The sequence below is a fragment of the Meleagris gallopavo genome, chromosome 9 (assembly GCF_905368555.1).
Source record: "Meleagris gallopavo chromosome 9, MGAL_WU_HG_1.1, whole genome shotgun sequence".
Taxonomy (NCBI): Eukaryota; Metazoa; Chordata; class Aves; order Galliformes; family Phasianidae; genus Meleagris; species Meleagris gallopavo.
This window is the reverse complement of record NC_139412.1, coordinates 18,647,789-18,672,378: the sequence shown is the minus strand read 5'-3', so window position 1 is coordinate 18,672,378 and position 24,590 is coordinate 18,647,789. Positions and strand designations below refer to the sequence as shown.

The 24,590-nt window shown below is 35.7% G+C and overlaps 1 long non-coding RNA gene across 1 annotated transcript in view; it reads right to left on the bottom strand.

Moving 5' to 3' along the window:
* Positions 1–10,630: 10,630 nt before the first annotated feature.
* The window catches only part of LOC146543808 (uncharacterized), a 103,442-nt gene continuing 89,482 nt past the window's right edge, over positions 10,631–24,590 (bottom strand). Inside the window, exons 2-5 of the long non-coding RNA XR_014884988.1 lie at positions 18,671–18,878; positions 14,571–14,613; positions 13,663–13,777; positions 10,631–11,916 (exon numbers count right to left, since the gene is read on the bottom strand). This is a non-coding gene — a long non-coding RNA (uncharacterized LOC146543808). The remainder of the gene's footprint in view (positions 11,917–13,662; positions 13,778–14,570; positions 14,614–18,670; positions 18,879–24,590) is intronic.

The window sequence follows — 24,590 nt, the reverse complement described above, 5'->3', positions numbered from 1 at the left end:
GTCTGTAACTAGTAGTATTCCCCAGGGGTTGGTTCTGGGTTCAGTCTTCTTCAGTATCTTCATCAACAAAGTGAATAAAGTGATAGAGAAGTTTGCTTATGACACAAAACTAGGGGAGTGGCTGACACACATGAAAGCATTGTGCTGTCAACAAGACCTTGACAGACTGGTGAGTTGGGCAGAGAGCAGCCTGATGAGGTTCAACAAGAGCAAGTGTGGTTCCTGTGCTTGGGAAGGAATAACTGCATGTACCAGTACAGGCTAGGGACAGGCCTCCTGGAAAGGGATTCTGAGGAGGTCTTAGTATTCCTGGTGGCCAGCAGGTTAGCCATGAGCCAGCAGTGTAACCTTTTACCCAAGAAAGTCAATGATATTCTTGCCAGCAGATTGAGAGAGATGATCTTTCCCATCTACTCTGCCCTTGTGGGGCCACATCTGAAATGTTGTGTACAGTCTGGGGCACTTCAGTTCAAAATAGACAGAGATCTTTTAGAGGGAGTCCAGTGGAAGGCAACAGAGGTGATTAGGGGCCTGAAGCATCTCCTGTACAAGGAAATGCTGAGAGACCTGGGATCCGGAGAAGACTGGGAAGTAATCTCATCATCACTGTATATAAATACTTACAGGGTGGGGATCAAGTGGATGGGTCCAGACTATATTCAGTGTTGTGCAGCAATAGAACTAGAGGAAGTGGGCAAAAACATGTAGGGGGACACACGAATTTCTATATAGACTTGTGGAAGAACTTTTTTTTACCATGAGGATGATAAAGCTCTGGAACAGACTGCCCAGAGAGGTTTTGGAGTCTTCTTCTCTGAAGTTATTCAAGGTCTGTCAGGATATTTTTCTGTGTGATCTCCTGTAAGAAACCTGTTTTAGCAGGGGGCTTGGATCCCCAGAGAACACTTCCAACCCCTACAATTCTGTGATTCTGTGACTCAAAGCTCCCAAAACCAAACCGTTCTTATACAAGCACCAAATGATAGACGTAGAAGGCAGACAGACTAAACTACATTTGTATAGCATGAGAAATTCATCATCCAACATAGTATTAAAGAGAATTTCCTGACACTGTGCTCTTTTCCTCCCTTTCAGTAAACAGATGCTGCTTCTTAGGGACATGCTGAAGCTGGTAACGGCCCCTGGTATTGTGGCCAGTTTTGTTTAATATTTCTATCAGCCAACTTGATGAGGCGATCAGGTTGGTTGATCTGCTGGAGGGTAGGGAGGCTTTGTAGAAGTATCCTGGCTCAATGGGATGCATCTGTTTTCACGGCATTAAGCAAGACTAAGTTCTGTTCTTGGGTCATCACAAAGTTATGCAGAACCTTAGGCTTGGGGAACAGTGGCTGCAAAGTTACTCAGCAGAAATGGACTGGAGTTGTTGGCTGGCAGCCTGCTGAACACAAGGCAGCAGTGTACCCAAGTGGGCAGGAAGGTCAATAACATTCTGACCTGCATCAGAAATTGCATGGCCAGAAGGACTAGGGAAGTGATTGTGTTTCTGTACTCGATGCTATTAAGACTGTACCTCAATGACTGTGTTCAGTTTGGGGTCCCTCACTGCAAGACGGGTACTGGGTAACATAAGCAAGATGCAAAGAAAAGCAACAAAGCTGGTGAAGGGACTAGAAAACAAGACATACGAGGAGTGGCTGAGGGAACTGGAACTGTTTGGTCTGGAGAAAAGGAGGCTGAGGAGGGATCTCTTTAACCTCTACAACTACCTGAAAGGAGATTCCAGCAAGATGGGCGTCAGTCTCTTTTCTCAAATGAAAAGTGATAGGACATGAAGAAACAAGCTCAAGTTGCACCAGGGGAGTTTTAGATTGGCTATCAGGAAGAATCTCTTCCTGGAAAAGGTGGCTACCCATTAAAGCAGGCTTCCCAGAGAAATGATAGAGGCACTACCCATGGAGGTTTTTAAGAAATATATGGATTTAGTGCTTAGGGATATGGATTAGTGGTGGACTTGACAGTGTTAGGTGATGGTTGGACTTAATGTTGGAGGTCTTTTCCATCTTAAATGATTCTATGACACTATGAAACAGAAAAAAGTAAACGAACTAGCATACAAGTTGTAAAGGTAATGTAGCCTGTTTGGCTCCTTTTAACAGGCTACTGTTTCTTGAGTGCCAAAAATTATTTCCAACATTTGATTTAATAGTTCTTTTTGAGACATCATGATCACACTGTTGTTTTTTATGGGCAGCTGACAGGAATTTTCATCAAAGAATTATTTTAAAAAGGACCATCTCTTTCCATTTTGAAAAACATGACCTTTGATGACAAGAATCTGTAATTAAATTTGTCAACTTGGCTTCAGTGCTGAACAAAAGAGGTATTTATAAGCCACACTGCTAAAGAAGCTATACAATGTATCACTAGAAAGAGTAAAACTTGTACTGTTCAAGTGCTGTGAATTCTGTGGGAAGAGTGCTGGGCCTTCCAAACAGTGTAACTAATTAGTAATTCATAGGCTTGGTGTTTTCCTGATATCTGGTGTGTGGATGGAAGACCAAAAGCTATAGGTGAAAACAGAATAAGATTTGTTAGAAATTAGATTCCAGCTTACCTTGCAGTTTATGTTAAGGTAAATCTTGCTGCATCTGCATGAATTCATTAAAACCTACATTACAGAATAATGATTTGTTCCTCATTGAGCACTCTTCATAGGCTCCTAAATTAAACATCACCTTTCAAGAGTACAACAACTGTTGTAAAATATATTCCCTTTGTACATTTTTAGCTTTTTGGGAAACTTCTGCAGACCCAAACTAGGTCTTAAGCCCTTCAATTCAATAGCTCTGCTTTTTGTCATTGGAATTCCCTGATTCAGTGTTTCTGTGGTCAGTCTTTATAGCTAGAGGTAACTAGGAGTAGAAAGGCAGGCACAAAAATGGAAAAGCAGCAGGTCAGTCCCAGAGATAGAATGTGGTTACAGAAGCTTGGATTTCAGCAGAGCAGTGCCAGAAGAAAGCAGTCCTGTTAGTAATATTCTAAGAAATGTCTTGATAAACAGTAAGCTTTATGCCTTATATCCAGTAAACAGGATTTCATAGGTTTCCCGGAATTATTAGTCGCAGGTTTCAGATCTCAAGAGAACATAGAGTCATACAGATGGCTTTGATTATTCCTTTGATTGAAAATTGGCATCATATATATTTTAACCAAATATCTAGAGAGCTACTCCAGCCTGAGCTTGTGAAATGCAGTGGAACGAGGATAGTTAATCTATCCTAACACGTTTTCAGTTTGGCTCTTACTCCTGTAAAGTACTTTTCTTCAGTAGTTTAGAAAGTATGTTAAGACACTACTTGTACCTCCACAATTTTCATAACTGGTAAGAAAGAAGAGTTCTTCCATTAAAACATCGTTTCCTTAATATCAGCAGTTAAGTAAATACTTGGTAAGTATTTCCATCACATCACTGTGAACTTCAAGTGTTCTTTCACCACCATGTATTTTCTTACACTGCTAGGCTTCTATTTCTATAGGGGAAAAAAAAAGCAAAACTAAACAAAATCCACAAATTTCCATTGGAAATGGAAAGGCCAAAGGCAGCTGATAGTAAATAGCAAGCCAGCCAAACAGCTTATGTAATGCTGTACAATCAACAAATATACAATTAACATTACTACAAATCCTATAGCTAGATTCATGATTTCAAATAATTGGTGAAAGAATATACACTGGAGCTGGAAAGAATTCAGGATACTTAATCGATAAGTAATTAGGAAATTGCTGTGTAATACCGCAAATAATTAGGATTTTATTTCATCATAAGACTTATAAATCATACCTTATAAATCTACTACATCATTTATTTGTAACTTAAAGGTACCAGTGAGACTTACTGAGATAAATCACAGTCTGATTTAGAGTTTGGTATAAAGGTGTAATAACAGAGCTCTGATATAGAAAATGTGACTCCACGTTATTATGGAAAATGAAGAAAAAAAGAAGAGCATAGAATAATTTTTCATACAGATGGTTAAAAGTTTTCTGATGTTTCACTACAAACATTTGACTGATGAAATCCATACAGCTACATCCTTGGAAGGAACAAGTTATTGTTGGCCATATACTAGGAAGGTCAAAATAACATGCTACTACCTATAGAAATGTGACTACTGCCTCCACCTCTTCTAGTTGCCCAGAGACTGAGGAGTAAATCTAAGAGAAAATTACTTTGATGATAGAGAATAGTCAATTCATCCATATTACTACTTGAGAAAAGAGCCACAAAGCACCCTAGTGTATCCTTCATTTAAGCATACATTAAACGTCATATTTTTAAGTAAGACCATATATTCTAAAATTAGCTTTTAAAAATGGTGTGTGCTGATATGATATTGAGATTCAAATTTCTTCTGAATGAAATGTAAATTTATCTGAGAAGCACACAATTCATTTCCCTGTTGACTATTAAAAAATCTCATCTATCCTTTAGCATAATTTCTGAAACTAAGATTTTATCTTTGTGATGTTCTCCAAGAAAATATAACCAGATAATATAAAATTAGATTTATATAATTTTGTATTATTAGATTACTGACAGCTCATTTATAAGATATTATGCTCCTCACACTGCAGTATCAGTGAAGATCTAAAATTAGTAGTGGATTTTTTATTCACGGTGCTTTAATGATATCAGAAGTATCGTTCAAATGACTTGCTATAGAAGCACTAGAATGTTGTGATCGACTCAAAATTATGATTACATTTGTGAATCAATATTCAGTGTTGAAAAATCAGATAAGTATTTCTTTCATGCTAGATAAAACAGAATTTGGCCCCTTAAAGCCTCTTGAATCAAATAGATGAAACTACTTCCAAAGTGGCATAATATTTACCATAAATCAGATCATCACTATCTAATTCCTCTTCAGTATGGAAATTCCTACAAGTTTACATGCCAGTAAGCTTGCTTTACTCCAGATATAAGCATACAAAAAATAAAATATCATTTGAGTAATTACTATTTATTCATGAAAGCTTCATAGCGTTAAAAATTCCAAGATCCTCAGTATGATTTTATACCAAATGAGTTGCTATCAATTTTAGCTGATTTTTTACTGTCCTATAATTACTTCTGGTTCACTAAAAATTTCCACTGAGAAATTCAGATAGATCAAGGAGTCTTGAATTAAGTAAATTAAAGTTTTCTGATATCATCAATTGATTATACTAACATATACAGCCTAATTTCTTCAAACATCCTGAAATTGAGTTTGAATAGAAATATATTTTTCACCTTCTTAGTACCAATACAAAATTCTCAACAGATGTCATCAGGGAAAAAACATCAGCCAAAAAATAAAAAAGTCACAACTCAATATGACAAATGATTTAAGTTACTACAAAGACAGACAATAAATAATAAAAGCAATTTTACAGGAAAGACTGATTATTCTTAGCCCTTTAAGAGGCACTAATAAGTCCCCAGTATACATAGAAAAAATAAAGATGCATAATGTAATATATTCAGTGATAGCTCATTATACTTGTAAAGGCTTCTTGACAAGCTTTTATAAAATCAAAGCTCCTCAGACGGATGAGCTCTAACTGCTGGATGAAGAACAGTCAGAACAAACAAGGAAAAGGTAAAATACTTAGCCTTTTAAAGCTCACTGCACTGCATACAAACTGAAAATTCCTTAAATATATTCTTACGCAAGATTCAGTAAACAATGACAATGCATACAAACAGAACCTCCTGTTTACCCTTACATGCAAATAGATCCCATTTGCTCTCTGTCTTACACTCCAGACTCCCTCCCAAGGTTTCACAGTGATAGGGTCTATCAAGAAGTCTGATAAACTCTTTGGTGATTCGCTCACAGTTACATCTTCCCCCCACACACCTCAGATGTTTTTTGTTGTTGTTGTTGTTTTGTTTTGTTTTTTGTTTTTCTTCTAGTTTTGAATATGACCATCTTTTGGATAACACAGCAATTAAACTCTCAGCTGAGTTTGTTGGCTGTCATTTCTATGTCTTGGCAATTGGATGGATAAATCACAACTGTAACTAATGTTTTAGAATGTAATGGAATGTCTACAAAGTCCTCGCTTGGGGTAAAATGTCCTTTGCTCTGTGTGTGTGTTTCTGATACTGTTCTCAGTTCTTGTTTTAATTTGTTCCAAATCTTGTGCCTCCCTTGTCTATAAATTTGCTTCCCACTTTCTCATTGAACTAATACCCAGACATTATTTCCTTTACCTGAGATTCTGGTGAATACTCCTCCTGCCTTAAAGATCAAAAAAGAAATTAAAAAAAAATACTATATCCTCTTATAATTTAATATTTCTGGAGATCCTAACAAACTTTTCCATTACACCATTGCAGAAAGCAGGAACTTAGCTTTTCTACTTTCAGCTTTTCTACTTATATCCCACAGTAACTTTCAATCCACTACTAAATTTATACATTTTGTCCACTACATTTCAAAGAAATAAAAAACAAAGTTGGCCACTGTTCTGTGCATATCCACTCCTGTGATTCTTGTTTAATTTATTTTTATGTTCCACTGTCTTCTCCCTGACACACCTCATTGGCTTTTCAGTTTGTCACCTAGCACGAGTCAAAACCTTTTCTGTCATCCCTTCTAAAGTACTTTCTTAAAAACTTTGTCTCAGTCATCCCTTTTCCTCTAGCTTAGTTCTGTAGCAAATCTAGTAAATATTAAAAACAGTCTCATAGACTCATCATAGAGTCATAGAATCCAAGAATCATAGAATCATAGAATGGCTCTAGTTGGAAGGCATCTTAAGGATCATCAAGTTCTAACTCCCCTGCCACAGACAGGGCTGCCAGCCACTACATCAAGTGCTAGATCATGTTGCCTAGGGCTGCATCTAACCTGGCTTTAACACTTCCAGGGACAAGACACCCACAGACTCTCTGGGCAACATGTTCCAGCACCTCCCCAGTTTCTCAGTAAAGAACTTCCCCCTGACATCTAATCTAAATCTTTCTTCCTTTAGTTTTAAACCTTTCTCCCTTGTCCTATCACTATCTACCCATGTAAAAAGTTGATTTCCTTCATGTTTATAAACTGTATTTAAATACTGGAAGGCTGCAATGGGGTCTCCCCTCAGTCTTCTCTTTTCCAGGCTGAACAAGCCCAATTCCTTCAGCCTAACTTCCCAAGTAGACAAGCACCAGCCCTTGCATCATCTTCATGACCCTACTCTGGATCTGCTCCAGGAGTTTCACATCTTTCCTGTATTAGGGGCCCCAGGCTTGGATGCAGTACTCCAGCTGGGGCCTCACAGAGGCAGAGCAGAGAGGAACAGTCCCCTCCCTTGCCCTGCTGCCAGTGCTCTATTGATGCAGCCCAGGATATTTTGGCTTTCTGGGCTGCAAACACACTGCTGGCTCATGTTCCGTTTTTCATCAAGCAGAACCCCTACGTCCTTCTCAGCGGGGCTACCCTCAAAGATTTCTTTTTGCAGTTCATATAGATATCTGGGATTACCTTGACCCAAGTGGAAAATTTTGCACTTTGCTTTGTTGAATGTCACTAGTTTCACAAGGGACCTTTTGAGTTTATCAAGGTCCCTCTGGATGGCATCTCTTCCTTCTGCTGTATCAGCTGCACCACTCAGGTTGGTTTTATCAACAAAATTTCTGTATGGAAAACAAAACAAGATTGTACTGTAGTACTGAATTGTAGTACTGAATTGTACTACTGCGAACTTAAAAATGCACTACTATGACGAAAGCTATTACTGGTACAAACTTTAGACTTTTCAAGGTTTTTATGACATCATTATAATAAAAGTTTTGCAGAAAAAAACTTTCAATTTGGCAACAAAACTCAGCTTAAACAAGCAAGTACTAGTGGCCATATGATTCTATCTCATTATTTTTGTTTCAAAATATTTGCAGTAAAAGCTTTGTACAAAAAATGAAAATAAAAAAGAACCTATTTAGAAAAGGGAATGTAGACTCCGGTCAGTTACACTGTGTTTTCTCCTCTTTGTGAAGCCACATTTTCACCTCAAAAAGCATTATGAATATTTCTTTCTCTGTTGTGCACTTTCATGATGAAAAGCTAATTCAGAACCTAGATTTTATATTGATGTACAAGATGTACTTCGTATCCACATAAAAGTAATACAGCCTTTGTTTAAAGGCATTCCATATATTTAAGAATAAAACATTACCATACTTCTGTCATACTCTTCAAAAGTGCCTTCAGTGAGATTTGCTGCTCCTATTAAGATAAAAAAAGAGGGCCAAATACTGGACCAGTTCCCATTATCTCCTGATAAGAAAAACAGTATGCATCAACAGTAGCTCGGCAACAACATGCAAGCCCAAGTTAAGTCTGCATATACATTCATTCTTGGCTTTCTTCACACAAGAAACAGAAAAAAAAAAAAAAAAAAAAAAAAAAAAGGCTAATTGCAAGATAGACAATCAATGATAACACTTTAAAGTATAGAATATTTCTCTCATTCTAATAACCTGAAGAAATGTTCAAACTTTATGATACTAATGGGAACTTGTTCATAGCATGATTTAAAAGACAAGCCAGTGGCATGAAGGCACTCAAGGCAATTAAATACTTTTCCTAGTGTTTGTATGAATCCATCACTTACATTTTAGAATAGGTAATGAGTTCATGGTCTCAACACATGGCAGATATTATGCTGGTTTAGGCTTCAAAGCCTTTTGCATATCTGCTGAGACTTCTCTAACCTTAATATAAAAATTCAAGATCTGATATTTACAAAAACTTGGCAGAAATAAGATGGTAAAAATTCTAAGATCACTCCTAAGATGTATCTATTTAGGGTGACCGGAATGATCACTGACTTGATTAAAACATTTCTGTAAAACTTTGTATGCTGGAGACTTTGCAGCAGTGACTAATTCTCCTCAGGGAATTCTAGTGCCAGATCACAAGAAACATTTTCATATGCTTAGGAAACAGAATGTCTCTTGGTCTATTCAGTAAGTCCTTCATCTTTCCTATTGCAGATACTTTTAAATATAGAAGAGTAGATCTTCAGGCTATGCAGCTCCTTCCTGCTTCATATTCCTTGATAATTAGATACCAGATTTTGTATCACTGTAACAATTTCTTACATCATGATAACATTGGGCTGTTTGGCCACAATGTCACATTGAAATGAATACCATTTGGAGACAGCAACCAAGCTGCAGTATGATTCTCTTCTTTATGAATATTGCTTTACCAAAATTATTTGACTAATTTCTTTTAAACAGAAGAGTAAGAAAGACTCTGTATACGAAATAATCTAAGCAAGCTACACAAGCTATGCAGTTCTGTCCATGGAATCCTTAAAAGCATCAAGAAGGAACATGATCACACAGAACTTACCTAAAAGCATATACAGGTACTTACTGGCTGTGAAATATGACAGTAAAATATATTATATGAGACATTACACAATTTGCTTTACATGAAGCTTCGTATGGTTCAGGGCTCGCAATGAATACAGAAACAGTGGGAAAGCATACCATATGTTCAACTCCTATTCTTTATTACATACCTTAATGAGGTTCTACAAGACTTCAGCTAGCCCTCAGATGTACATATGAGAGTGAAAGTGACCATCATATCTTCAAAATCATCTTACCTGACTTCCTCTTCAGCTTTCAAGCCAAACTGATATTCTAATAGTCTTGTCTCTGGCTTCTAAAGAAGATGCTAATTTTCTAGTAGGAAGAACAAGTGATTATCCGAAATATCAGTCTGACTCAATTTAGGATCAAAATAGCAAAACAGCTGTTTGTGGAAACTAATCAAATCTGCTCTCATGCTCTCATCATTTTCTACCTTAGAGAGACAAGACTTTCCTCCGCATCAGACAAAACTAGTCATTGTTCTTGCCCATCTCTATTTTAGTTCTAATTTAGGCTCACTTTTCATTAAAATTGATGCCCAGAAAAATAATTTCTACTTTGGGCTTATGTCATTAACATGTATGTCAAAAAAAATACATAGAGCTGATAGTTCCTGTGGCTACATATGCATATTCATCACCTCAGCTTTAGGCAGAATACTTTCTGTCTAAGTGAAAGACCACACTGCTTTTTTTTAGTTTGTTTGCTTGAGAAGGAAGTGTTTATTTTGCTTCAGTTTTCAGAATTATCCCGTTCTTCCTGCACAATATTCCAATCTTTTCTCCTGGTTAACAAGGAAACCTTTGACCTGTACTACTAATTCCCGTTTGTAGCCTCAGTCACAATGTAACCACATTACCTCCTCTTCACAGGCTCTTTAACAATCTGAAAAGTGGTATATTTACTGGCTAAATCTCTTAAATGTTAGGCTGCTATGCTGGTCATAACTAGCATAATTTGGGTGGTGAGGGGCAGCCACATGCCCTGTGTTGGGGAAGGATGTGGCCCTGTGCCTGTCATAGCTGGCCTAGCAACTGACAAAAAGCCTCCAGCACCACAGGAGGAGTTTTAAATGGCAGAAGCTGTCATGGTGCCCGCACCCCCAGGAAATTCATTTATTTGATTTGTTAGAGAAATCAGAGAAAAATAAAAAATATTTTAAAAAAACAGGCATGGGGAAAACTGCTACTGTAAGCACAAAGACAGATTGAGGAGTTTGAAAACACAGAAAAAGACAGTATTCAGAAATTAAAAGAAAACATTGCCATTTTATTTATAAAAAATTTGGATTACTCCATAGAAAGGGGATTATACTTATCTTGCGTCTCTTGCAAACTGTCAAACTGAAATGAAAATTAATGGGTGTCAGCTAATAACTACTCATTCATTCTTGTGAAATGAAATCTCTCACAACTGCCATTTCTAAAAAGTATTTTTTGCTAAACAAAGCTCATGGCTGTCACAAGATCTCTTTCCATGTGACAAAGAATATTAATTAAATTAATGTCATTGCCTTTACAGAGTATGAAATGAGAACAGGACATGACATTGCCAGTGATACACCAACATTCCACTGCAAAAATAAGCAGCAAGTAACACGCAGGGGCCACATGAGGCAATGCTGCATAGGCACAGTGCAAACCCACTACTTTCCACACAGCTCAGGAGCATTCACATTGCATTGATTCACTGCTTTTACATGACCTTGAATTCTTGAGGCACTGCAAATGAAAACTTTGCTTCAGTTTTAGGGAAATGTATAGAGACAAAAATAAATAAATAAATAAATAAATCAAGCCACAGCTTTAATCAAGCTTTAAAATAACTAATAGAAGGTGTTTTAGAATACCTGTGAAGATAATCTTTGTGTGCATATTGCAGCAACATTGTCTGGATTTTAACAGACTTTACATGGACCTCTCTTAGTTTCAAACACAGGATTTCTCCAGCTTCTAAAGCAAACATAAGAGATTTTCATAAACACTAACATGGAAATCTAAATTTTTACATTTCTGAGATGTAACCATGAGTTTTCATTCCTTATATTTCCATATTTGGAAATAGCCTGTCATTTAAACAGCCATTTAATTTATCAAAGATCTCCAGTCTTCACTGGATAATTAGTTTTTCATTTGTACTATTATGCAAGGTGATTTTTTTTTTTTAATGAAGTATTAGCTATCTGTAGTTCTTATTTAAAAAATAAAAATAAATGAAGAAAAAAATAAGCTCAACAGAATGCACTTAAAACAAAAGCTGAAGAGGATAGGAATAGATGTAAATAATAATTTTCTTGTTGTTTCTATTCTCATCTCACCTATCCATTAAAAAGTCACATTTCTTATCATACTAGAAAAGCTAGGGAACTGAACATCAGAGACATTTTCAGAAATGTGGAAGAAATGTGAACAATTATATCCTAAAAGATAACACAGGAACTGCTGACACTGCCTTTTTTTTCTAAGATTCAGAGATCTGAAGTTTCTTCCTAAGGACCTCCGGAGATAAGTGAAAGGAACAGTGTCAGACAGAATCTGCAGATATAAAAAAAAAGAGATTATACATCAGAGCTGGAATTGATAAGAAACCTCAAATTATTTATATTATATATGTACATAGCAGAAGGATAGAATTATCTTTTTTAGATGAATGTTTTGCATTGTCATTCAATAAAACAGTTGAATCTACTGTAGCATATTTCATTGGTTTGTTTAGCTCTTACATTTAGTATATTAAGAAAGACTTAATATCTTGATTGTGAAACAAATAATGAATCATTGTCCTTTTTCTTCCATAACAACTCAACTCCTCAAGAGGCATGAATATTTACAGAATTTTACTTCTGGTTTATCTCACTCACAGCTAGAGGTATTTTTTAGATCAAAGAGTCTGAGCGCTTCAGCTGATGAGCTATTACATTACACCACATAACAGTTTTGCAGTTTCAGACTAAAACAGACATGAGAAAAAGATAAATTAAATGTATAGTCAGAGATACTACTGTGTTTATTTCACATAACGTCTTTACTAATCTTCGAGCAAAGACAAGGAGGAGTAAAGTTGAAAATACTCTAAAATAAGGAGATCTTTTTTTTTTTTTCTTTTTAGAAAGCAAGTAGAATACACATTATTTGCTTATTTTCTCTGCATTTATTTTGACCACGATACATTGGGTCTTTTCAGAGTAAAAAATAATACCTGTCCTATAGAAAGCCATAATTTACATGATATTTTGACATTTAATTTATAACAGTTAAAATTCCCAATGGGCATAATTAAAAATAGAGTAAGAATTACAGTAAAGTAAAAAGCCAGCCAGCATTTCTGTATTAATATTAGCAGAAATAAAATCCTAACTGCAAGAGTATAGTCAGTCTTGAGAAGGACCAAACAGAAAATACCCTCAAAAAATTCAGAAAAATAAATATTTATCAGAGATGTTTGAAGATACTACTTGGGACATATGAAAATGAATCAGTTTAACCTGGTCTCTGGACTATAATGACAGAAATTTCCCTAATTTTTTCTCCACAGGAAAATAACTAAATTACTAAATATCTGGTCTACTGGGAAAAAACCATCATTGATGTTAGCAAGGAAATATATCTTAGATTATAAATTCTTGCTGAGATAAGGTAGAGTTGGATTTCATCAGTTAATAAGATCACCTAGGAGCTTTATGACCTTGACAAAGCAATGAGCAGCATGAACTCAGCCTACATGTTTGCATTCATATCTTTCAAAACTTCCATTTTTCTTACCTAGAGTACGAATATTGAGATCTGACCTAAGAACAAATACTAAAGTCAAAGTTTAACTGAAGCTGAATTTCCAACTAAAATTATTTTTTGAGTTAATAATAGGTCTGTTCTGTTGTGATTAATTATGCTTATCCTAGTGGCTATTCTGAGATTATTATAAAAATATCTTAATTATTGATTTCAGTGTCCCCAAGTACACAGTCAAAATAAAATGTGACCAGCAAGTTAAATGACTGAAAAACTTACAGAAAGGGAGTTAAAAACACAGTTCATTTGGTCAAATTAAACAGCAAAACAGAAGTGTATAACTATAAATACTAATAGCCTCCACCCCCTGGAGGGGATGAAGGCCAGGCTGGATGGGGCCCTGGGCAGCCTGAAATGGGAATCCATTGTGTTCAGTACTTTGTTATTGAAAATTAAAAATATTAAAAAAGAAAAAAAAGATAGTTAAGAGGGGGGTTTGTTTTTTAAAGAAGGTACAACAGTGCACTGCAATAATTTGAAAAATACACTTACTGTTTATTTTCTTAAATGTATCTGTAGTTCCTGTTTTCATGTCTCCTTGATCTTAAGTTTCCATATGTACTATTTTATATCTCTTCAATTTCCATACTGCTTCTTCAAAAAAAACCTCAAATGAAATTAAATCTTAGTTATTTACTATGTCTTTTATGCACAGACTATCTATGCTACAAATTATCACCTGATTTAACATGTTTCACCTACTCCTAAATTGTTACTTTTACTTCTTGAATCAAAGGTTTACATCTAAAAGCTATTGATTTTCATAGAACCATTGGAAATCCACAAAGATGGAAGTGTTGCACTCTTACAGCTTATATTTCACATAATAAGCATTCACAGAAACGTAGAATATCCTGAGTTGGAAGGGAAAGTTTGACATGAGGATCTAGGAAGTCTGGACATTGCTCAAGAAGGAAATCTTAAAGGCTCAGGAGTGGGCAGTCCCTTATGCTGTAAGATGAGCCAGTGGGGAATAAGAGGAGCCTAGCTGAACAGGGAGCACTTACTGTTTTTACTTCAGAAAAAAATTAAAAAAAAAAAGAGAGAGTTTACCATCTTTGGAAGAAGGGTCAGGCAACTCAGGAAGAGTACAAGGATGTCACTAGGGTATGCAGAGGGCAAATAACTTAAACTCGCCACCATTTTTAAAGATAATAAAACATGTTTTTACAATTATGTATATATGATATCCTCAGTTAATGTCTGGTATGATGAAGTTCCCATAAGGACAAGGGCAGTTGATCTAGATGTCTGTTCCTTAAAGAATAATTCAGTGGCGTCATCATCCTGGATAGGTGATCTATAGTAGATTGCCACAGTGACATCCCCTTGATTTGCTTGTCCTTTAATTCTTATCCAGAGGCTCTCAACTGTGTCATCACCAATTGACAACTACGTACCTCCTCTCCATGGAGCAGCAGGACTGAGCACTGAGAGTACAGTCTGGAAGAGAGAAAGGACTTATGGATCCAATCTTGTAGTTAGCAAAGCCAAAATCAGTACATTTGAGCCTTCATATCATCTATGAAATGAGGAAACAAATTCTTTATCCAGGACTGAAAGTCTAGCTGACAATACAAAACACAGTAATGTTTTAAAATACAGCTATGTAAAAAGAAATTGAGTTACTTAAGAAATATCTGCTTATTTGTACACTATGAGATCTAATGTTTATATATGAATTATCATTTCAATTTTGGTATGCAACCTTTGACATGAAAAGTGCTTACAAAATATCCCTGAACATGTCTGGAAATGCACAATTTCCACAGAAACAAGTTACAAGCAGATGTAGTCTCATAGAACACTTGAATAAGCATGCTGGTAAATCAGCTCTGTTCATTTCCTGCAGCATCTGCTGGCAGTGTTATATGAACTGCTCACTTCAGTGAACCCTTTCAAAACAAAGAGATTCACTGTAATTTCAGTCTTGGGGGTTTTAATTTCATTAGTAATTCTTGATTACTGTACAATTCTTGATTCTGCATAGATCAAAATGTAGGTGTTTTCATAGAGAACAGATTAATACTTTCCTAAGGGTCAATAAGGAAAACACACTTCTTCAAGTTTTCAATAGCAAAAGTTGTCAGTTGACGCTGCACAGTATTTTCACAGACATTAACCCAACTTTCCAATGTTCATCCAGTTAATCTGATAAATATGGTCCCTATAGTAAATATCACCAATTAGCATATGATTCAGTTGCATTCAAAGAACACTTGAGGAATGCAGAATTACAAAAAAAAAAAAAAAAAAAAAAAGTTTTTTTTCTTTTATGGTCATTGGAGTGTTTCAGTTTCCCTCATCTGAACTTAAACACCTGCAAAACATCAGTATGCCTGCGAGCAGTTGGAGAAGCTTCTATTTCATTTCACTTTTCTGAAATAAAACTTCTATTGTACTGAAGGAGGTTTTCTCCCTCCTCCCACAAGACATGAAGGCTGATTGATTACAGACTAAGACAAAAGGACTTTTAAACACTTTGAGATTTTGAGTTTATTTCAAAAGAATTGGTTTGCAATATTTTCATCTCAGAGTCTCTGTATCATGGAAAGTGGATAAAGAAAAGAAGTTTTGCAGATAGTGACTGTTGATACTAGTAATGAAAAAAATCTTAAAAATAAATTAGCTTCTCACTTGCATTAGAGAAGAATTATTAACATGATAAAGACCTTGCTCCATCACTTTCTTCAACTTCAACAGAACTTGAGGAACTATACAGGCATGCATAGTGCAGAGTAACAAAGAGTTGTATTGTCTAACATTTGAGGACCCAGCCACAGCAAGTGTTTCAACAGTTTCTATTAAATGTCTTTTTTTTACATCCACTAAAATGAGAAACTGATTCAAGCACAGTTTTGAAACTTCTACACTGAAGGGTGCTTGGAAATAATCAGAAATAAGGTACCAAACACATCCAAGCTGATGCAGTGTTCCATTTACTACAGAAAAATTCTTGTTATCAGTTTCCTATATCACCTCTTTGGCTCACCAACACTGAAAATAGTTTACTGCATTTAGCTGGAAATAACACCACTGCAGGACCAACAGCTTTCCCCTCACTGATTGTCTTCTTCTAGTATATCTTCTTATTAGCTTGTGGTTAGAGCTGGTGGTCAGCAATTTTTCATTTTGTTTTTTCAGGTGTTAATCAGTTTTTAACAGTAGTTTGTCCAATGGTGCTGACAGTCTTTCTCTAAACTTGAACTAGAACAGCTGTTTATTAGTTTTTTTTGTGTATGCTTAAGAATAAGCAGTATATATCCCAGATACTAAAAAAATTTTGCCTATCTTTCCCATTTTACATATCAAATATCAGAAAGTGCAAGGCCAGGATATTTAATTTTAACTGCTAATATAGCAAACTCCTTTTATCAAAACATTAAGACATCAGAGAAATTGAGAGGATATTTTCTTGAAGACTTTTCCCCTCATGTTCATTTTCTATCTTCATAGCTACAAGTTATTTTATTTCACAGTACTACATTTGTAGGACAAAGAATTAAAAAACAAACAAACAAACAAAAACCCAAAAAACAAAACTGCTTCTTGTGCAAAATTTCTTTTCCACATATGAGATAGAAGTTTTATTTTATTTCCACTTGCTATTTGAAAAATAAATAATAATAAAATAAAAATAAAAATAAAAATGAAAATAAAAATAAAAATAAAAATGAAAATAAAAATAAAAATAAAAATAAAAATGAAAATGAAAATAAAAATGAAAATAAAAATAAAAATAAAAATAAAAATAAAAATAAAAATAAAAATAAAAATAAATAAAATAATTATAAAGAGAGAAATACAGGGCCATGTCCCTTCCAGAGATAAGACTGGTTCTGTAAGAAAATTAAAGTAAAAAATAAAACAGCATTCATATGGCAAGTTTTGAATATGCAGAGTAACAGTGAGAAAGAAATAATAATTTAGGATTCTAACTATAATTTGTTCATTTCAGATACAGCTATTTATTTTACCCAGTAAGGTCAGGGCAGTCTCAATATTTAGGTTTTAAAGTCACTGGAAATTACAGTATTATTTCCTTTTCTCCCTAAAAAAGCATTTTGTTGGGCTAAGAACCATAATGAAACCCTGACATGAGTATTGTGTTGTCTATCTTCGAAGTAACCCATGCATGGCACCCACTTCAGCTACCTGCACAACATAGATGTTGCAGAAGAGTCACATATTCAGGCTTGTCAGCACATGCTCAGCGTCAGCCAACTGCCGTTGCAGCTCCTGCAACACTTGTCTCTACAACCCAGACCTCTCCTTCCCGTAAGAGCCTTTAAGCCTCTGAAAGAAGCATGAAACTCATTTATAGCACAAATTTTCCATCCCTTCTTTCTTCATTACCACCTTACTCAGACTACTATGAGATTATCTTGGCCTTCAAGGAAAATTCTCAAAGAAATTAAACTCGGGTTTCCCAGTCCTTCTGGATTCTCCTAGATACTTCCTTCTCCATAATGCTGACCATATTTCCTGAAGACCTGCATCCTACTTTGTGTGCACAGTGCAGACAGCTGCTTTGTCTATCCCAGATAATGCACTCATGTTCACTTTTGAAACCTGCTAAATGCAGTCTTCTGGAAAGACTTGAGATCTATTGGCTGTCGAATTATTTTCCCACTAAAAGGTTTGTGTAAGTGTAAGCTAATATATTAACTCCGGGTTCTGCAGCTTGAAGGGAGTACTACTTTGTAGTAAATATCTGTTATTCCCAGTGCACTACCTGAACAGATTTGTGTGACTGGAGATTACGTAGATTTTGTGTGTGTGTGTGTGTGTTTTGTTTTGTTTTGTTTTGTTTTTGTTGTTGTTGTTTTTCTTGTGGTTATTTTTTTTTCAATATAAGACTAAACTAGACATAAACACACATAAAAATTCTATAATAAAACCTATAATACCGAAGGAAAAAAACGTAACTTCTTAATGCTGTAAAGGCTTCAGAGAAGTAACAGAGATATATGCTTCAGTGGAATCACTGTTCAGTGGTATCACTGTTCAGCGTTCAGTGTTCCCGAAATCCAATTTACTAAGTGAAAAAGATTTTCCTGTGAGGTTCTAGATACAAAAGTAGTACTTATTTCTGATCAATTTGCAAGGCATAAGTAACAGATCTGTTTATATAAAAGCATCATCATGAATATGAATCCACATTTCTAATAATTCTGAACTTTAAGAAAGATGGACATCCAGATTTTAAAGGAAATTTTTGGTTCTAGGCATGAATTTGGATCTGAAGTCTCAGTTTAGTGGACTTTAAGAGTGTGAAACTTTTGGAATAAAGTATAAGATCTTTAGTTTAATAACCCTTATTAAGCTCTGCAAAAGGGTAGGCAATAGGAAAAAATCATGATAGCTGCATTCCTGCTTCGTTTTGAATCAGAAAAAGATATTATTAGCAGAAGACATACCCTTTTATACTATTTAATGTTAAATAACTACACACAAACATGTAAACATGTCAATCAGTTGTCAAATAATATATACTCACATTAAGAACATACTGTGACTCTGTGATGACAGGACAGGAGTGATAAAGGTTTAAGAGATTAAAGTCTGCTCTTGCTTTTCCATCAGCTGGTGAGTAATCTCTAGGAAATTACTTGACATTTTCATATGTCAGCATCCCAATTCATCAGATTGGTGTAATAATACTAATTCTTTTACAAATTACCTTCATATCCAGTGATGAAGTTTTCCTGTAACAAAATTAAGACAAATCATTTAGAAATCATTCTAATCATACTAGTAAACGTTCAACAATTTCCCTCTCCCACTACTTAGAGTAGAATGAGAACAGAAGTTCAAATGCATACCTTAGATGTACTGCATCTGTAATTGTTCCAATACTTCCATGATACAAAATTAGTCTCAGAAAGCCTTTCAGTTTATTAACTCTTTCATGGTTAATAAAAAATATTCTTTTTTTTTCTAACAATACTTTCAGCTGCCCCTTTAAGGGTTAAAGAGCTTCTAAACTACCACCTTCCAAATGTTTTCTTTTGCAGTTCACAATATACCCCAAGTTTCTCACAAAATTTTACATTCTTAAGATGTTTTAAGTAGGTACAGTGTTTTATTACATTCTGGAAGTGTGATAGCTGCACCTTTTCCATGATATGAGGTAAATATGAGGTAAAATCTTCATGTACACATCAGTGACTTTTCTATCATTGCACTGGACTGTAATAAATTGGTTTGTGCTGAGCAGTGGTCCTAAAGGCCTTAAATCTGTTATGATTTCTCTTTTATGCAGACCATATGTACAACCATCAGCAAAACAAAAAGTATGCCTTTTCTGTTACAAACAAAAAGCTTTGCAGAAATAATCGGCAAAATTTATGTTTAGTAGCTTTTAAATTCCCAGTAGCTGTTACAACACATACATTCGGGGAAGATTAGGTGCGATTAAATGCATCAAACTTTAATTTAACACTGTCACATAGGGCACTTATTAAAGTAATTTTTATGTTACGAGCATCTGGCATTCTTCTCCAGTAATAAAGCATGTAATATTTTAAGTAAACAGCAGCTTATCAAGTCACATATAAATTACTCTTTTTAAATATGTAAGGAAGAACTAAGTAGATTTTAGGTTATTTGACATCCTCTCAGATTTTCAAAAGGTCATTTTGCCAAAGAAAGGTGAACCAGTAAGAATTAGACAAAAAAATAAATTATTAATATTATCATTTTTATTAAAGGAAGTTAAACTGAAGTGTGAAGCAATACAATTGTCAAACAAGATCATAATAATCCAGTAAACTTGTCAAATTTGTAAGTATCAAGACTCACTCTGGTTGTTTTCTCTCAAAACATCCTGAAATATTAAGTTCACAAGAGAAAATCAAGACAATGACATCTGTTTCAAAACAATAATAATACAGTAAATCACACCAAAATAGTTTGAAATGTCAGCCTCTGCTATCTGTAATTCAGTTCACAGCCTTGTGTCAACAATGTAGAACCAGACTCTTCCTTACCAGAGGTTCAAGACAAAAGACAAAACCAAAACAGGAAAGGCACAGGTATTGTGTTCCTGTCTCCTCACCTAAGGGTGATGGTGTCTGGCATATGTGAGAACCATTATAATAATAAACACAACCTCAATTTGTGTTCATGTTGCTAATAAAAGGGGCAATTCAGCATCCAAAAACTATTTTGGCATATGCTCTATATATATGGCATAGCACCTTTCTGGAAGAGGTGTGCAGGTATACCTTCATGATCCTCTCCTGCTGAGGGAAACTTTTGTGTGAACAAGATAATCTCACTTCGTTACTTGTGTCCTGTTTCCCTTCATGTCTTAAAGAAGGCATGGGAAGAAATACATATGTTCCAGTAAAGTAGGTTTTTTCACAATATCCAGAGTTAACTGTTTCCTTCCTCTCGTGTTATTCTTGTATTGGTCTAATATATCAGCTAGGCCTGAGCTGAAAGGACAAAATCAATACAGAATAATTTGCAAACTATCTACCTGCCCCCAGTTAGCAAAAACTAGTATAAGAAGTGACAAGTTTTTTATCTGCTGAAAAGGACCAGGGGGTACTGGTGGATGGCAGCTGGGCATGAGCATCCCAACTGGACCCTGGCTGCATCCAAAGCAGCATGGCCTGCAGGGCAAGAGAAGGGATCTGCCCCTGTACTCTGCGCTGTGAGACCTCACTTGGAGCGCTGTGTCCACATGGGGAGTGCTCAGCACAGGAGAGACACGGAGCTGCTGGAGCGCATTCAGAGGAGGGCCACCAAAATGATCTGAGGGATGGAACACCTCCCTGCGAGGACAGGCTGAGAGCTGGGGCGTGGAAAGAAGATGAATTGATAGCAGTATCTAACGGGGAGCTACAGAAAAGAAGAGGACAGGTCTTTAGCAAAGTCTGTTTGTGGTAGGATAAGGGGAAATGATTTCAAACTTAAACAATGGAGATTTAGGTTGGATGTAAGGAAAAAGTCTATTCCAGTGAGAGTGGTGAGGCACTGGCACAGTTTCCCGGAAATGTGGAGGATGCCCTGTCTCTGGAGACATTCAAGGCAAGGCTGGATCAGGCTCTGAGCAATGTGATCTAGATGTGGATGTCTCTGTTCATTGCAGGGGCATTGGAATAGATGACCTTTAAGTATCCCTTCCAACTCTAAGGATTCTACGATTTGAATGAACCATCAGATAAAAGAAAAAGAAAAAGGCAACAGATACCAAAGTGTAGATGCAGCAAGTATTTTTATACAGTGGTTGGTGCAAAATGGAAGTTAGATGGTCATCACAATTGAGCCTTCTGTTTCAGAAGACACAAGAAGAAGAAGATTAAGGTCACAGAGTACAACTTGGACTGTAAGATCTCACCAACTCTTGCTCTCCCTTTTCCCTATGGGACAGGTTTCCCCATGCAAAGCACTTTCTGCAGAAAAGCTGTACACTTACTGGTTCCATGTGTAATGAAGGCTCATTCACTTCTGTTCCTTAGGAATGACTAATGACAAATCTATACAGGAGATTTTCAAGTTGTAATTCATTACAGATGCATAATGGTTTCATACAAAATACGAAAGAATAGTGCAGTCATTTCTATTTTACTTTGAAGAATTTCAAATAAAAATGTAAACTCATTAATGAATTTGAAATCCTGCAAAACAATTTTAAGTTTGTGTATAGATTAAGAAAACTGCTCACCACTTGAACAATTTTACTCATCCACTTACTAGCATACATCACAATTTTAAGTGGCAAGAATGGAAATCTTTGGAGGAACTAAGTTGTCTGAGTCACAATGAAATACTAAAAAATAAAATAATGCACACATCTGAAAAACAAATGCTTTGGTGTCAGTAGGACTCAGAGGTCTCTATACTGCCTATTCATTCTGTCAGTATGAATTGTCTGCCTAATGGGGATAAAGCTAGTGTTTTAAAGCATGTATGTAAATGTCATTTCCCACTGATTCAAATCAAGACCATGACTTTAGAAATACATTACCACAATACCTGAGCAGAAAAATCATCTCTTAATAACAAAAATTATATCCCTAGAATAACAAGGCAAGAAGCAAACATCTGGCGTTTTATTTCAATTCAGTTTACCTTGATCTGTAGTTCATTGAAAGAAATAAAAGCAACAACTAGAACAAAATAAAGATTTGTGCCTCAACAGTGCATCTCATTTACCAGAGAAGATTCCATAGCCAGAATTGTAAAGTTTGGAAGAGACTGCTGAAGATCAGAGTCCAATCCCCTACTAAAGCAGGTTTCCTACAGCAGGTTGCACAGGAAGCATCCAGGCTTGTTGAACCTAATCAGATTCTTCTCTATCTAACTCTTTATCCTGTCCAGGCCTCGTTGAACAGCAACACAGCCTTCTGGTGTGCAAGACACTTCATCCAACTTTGCATCAACTCCAAACTTGCTGAGGGTGGGCTCTATCCCTTCATTCAGATCGTTAATGAAGATGTTGAACAAGATCAGACTCGGTACAAACCGCTGCATAGCACAACTAGTTACAGGGTTCCAACCAGACTGCACTGCTGATGACCACAGTCTGAGCTCTGCCAGTTCAGCCAGTTCTCGATCCATCTCACCACTTACCCATGAAGATGTTGTGGAGGACAGTGGCAAAAGCCTCACTTGCCAGAGTTTGGTGCTGAAGCTCTTACATAGCACTAAAATCAGTTTTAAAAGATATTTTAGTATGTTGTTTTTAGAGTAGTTGGCATAGGAAAATGTTCATAATTTCTTCATTTTAGATTGTTATATATATTTATATCCAAATATGTATATGTTTATACATATGTATAAACATAGAATGGTTTATATTGGAAGGGACCTTAAAGATCAATCATTTTCAGCCCCCTGCTATGAACAGGGTTGCACCCGCTAGATCAGGCTAGGGCCCCTTCTGACCTGACCTTAAACACATCCATGGACAGGGCACCCACTCACCCTACTCTCTGGGTAGCTTGTGTCGTGGCCTCACCACCCTCTGAGTAAAAAAATTCCTCCTAAAGTCTAAGCTAAATCTCCCTTAAATCTGGATATAAATATATGCACTATCTAGAAAGGATAGTAGACAGAAATGATTTTTGTGAAATATTTTGTCTGAGAGAATTTACCTTAAAATAAGGCAACACTCCAATAAACAATTTTGATGGCATACAACATTATGATAAACATATACTGAATTCACCAGGCAACCACCAATTATCTGTATCTAAGGCACTTATTGCAAGGTATTTATAGACTAATATCTATGCAGAAGTTTTATTCTCATACACAACACACAGAGGTTTCAGTATAGTAAAGTTGGACAGAAAGTGATTAATAGAAAGTGATTTTGTTGTTGCTGCACTTATTTTTGAAGAGGACAGCAAATGGCAATTCAAAATAAAAGTTCCTTGCAATTAATTCCTTGCAAAATAATAAGATATTTTCTTTTAGACTAAATTAAATGCTTGGTAACGAATTTCTCTGTAATGAATATTAACTGATTTTTTTTAGACAAATCCTACAGCATGACATTCAACTGAACACCATGCCATTTGCTATTGTTACTGAAGAGCTGTATGTTTGCATGGTAATTACATGAGATCATGTTCTTTTGCCCTCTAATATCAGGTATGAGTCACCACAGCTTTCTTTTTTGAATTACTCATTACACCTGAATCATACACTGCTTGAATTCTGAAACCCTTTAACAGTTTTCCATCTCACTTGTTAATTTCACTTTCACATTTATAATTCCCAGTATTTTAAAAGGTTAAGAACTTCATTCCACACTGCTCTGCACATTCTGAATTCATTTATATTTGTGTGAGGTGAGCATAAGCTTTCCAGACTCATTTAACTGTATTTTCAGCTAGATTTTTTGTGTAGGTATAGTTGATGCAACTGCCAGAAGCACAGAACAGCACTGGAGTCAACTCAGTGTTTATTAATAGATTCAAAAAGGGTACTTAATTTGGCATTTCTTTGAAGGTGATTGCGATCTTTCCCACAACTTCAGATAAGGTCTGGACTAAGGTGCTAGTAGAGAAAACATTGCTTTACACACCCATAGGACAGGCCAAACAGAAAAAGCCTTTACTAACAATTTTTACAGTACAAGACATTTAACAAACACCCTACAGGATGAAGGGGAAAAAAGCCTACACAACACAAAATGAAAGAAAGCTAATTGAACAGAATCACAGAAGAGTTTCAGAAGGGACCATTACACAAATTTCCTTAATAAATGGATAGACACAGGAGGTCAGGCACCTGAAATATTAAACATAAAAATGAACCTGAAATAGTAAAGATAATTATTATAGCTGAAACAGATCTTCTAACCAGTTACCAATTTAAATATGATGACAATAAAAAACATGCATGCGTTATTACTTCATTTTGAGAGAAATCAAAAACATTCAAAAACAAATTAACAT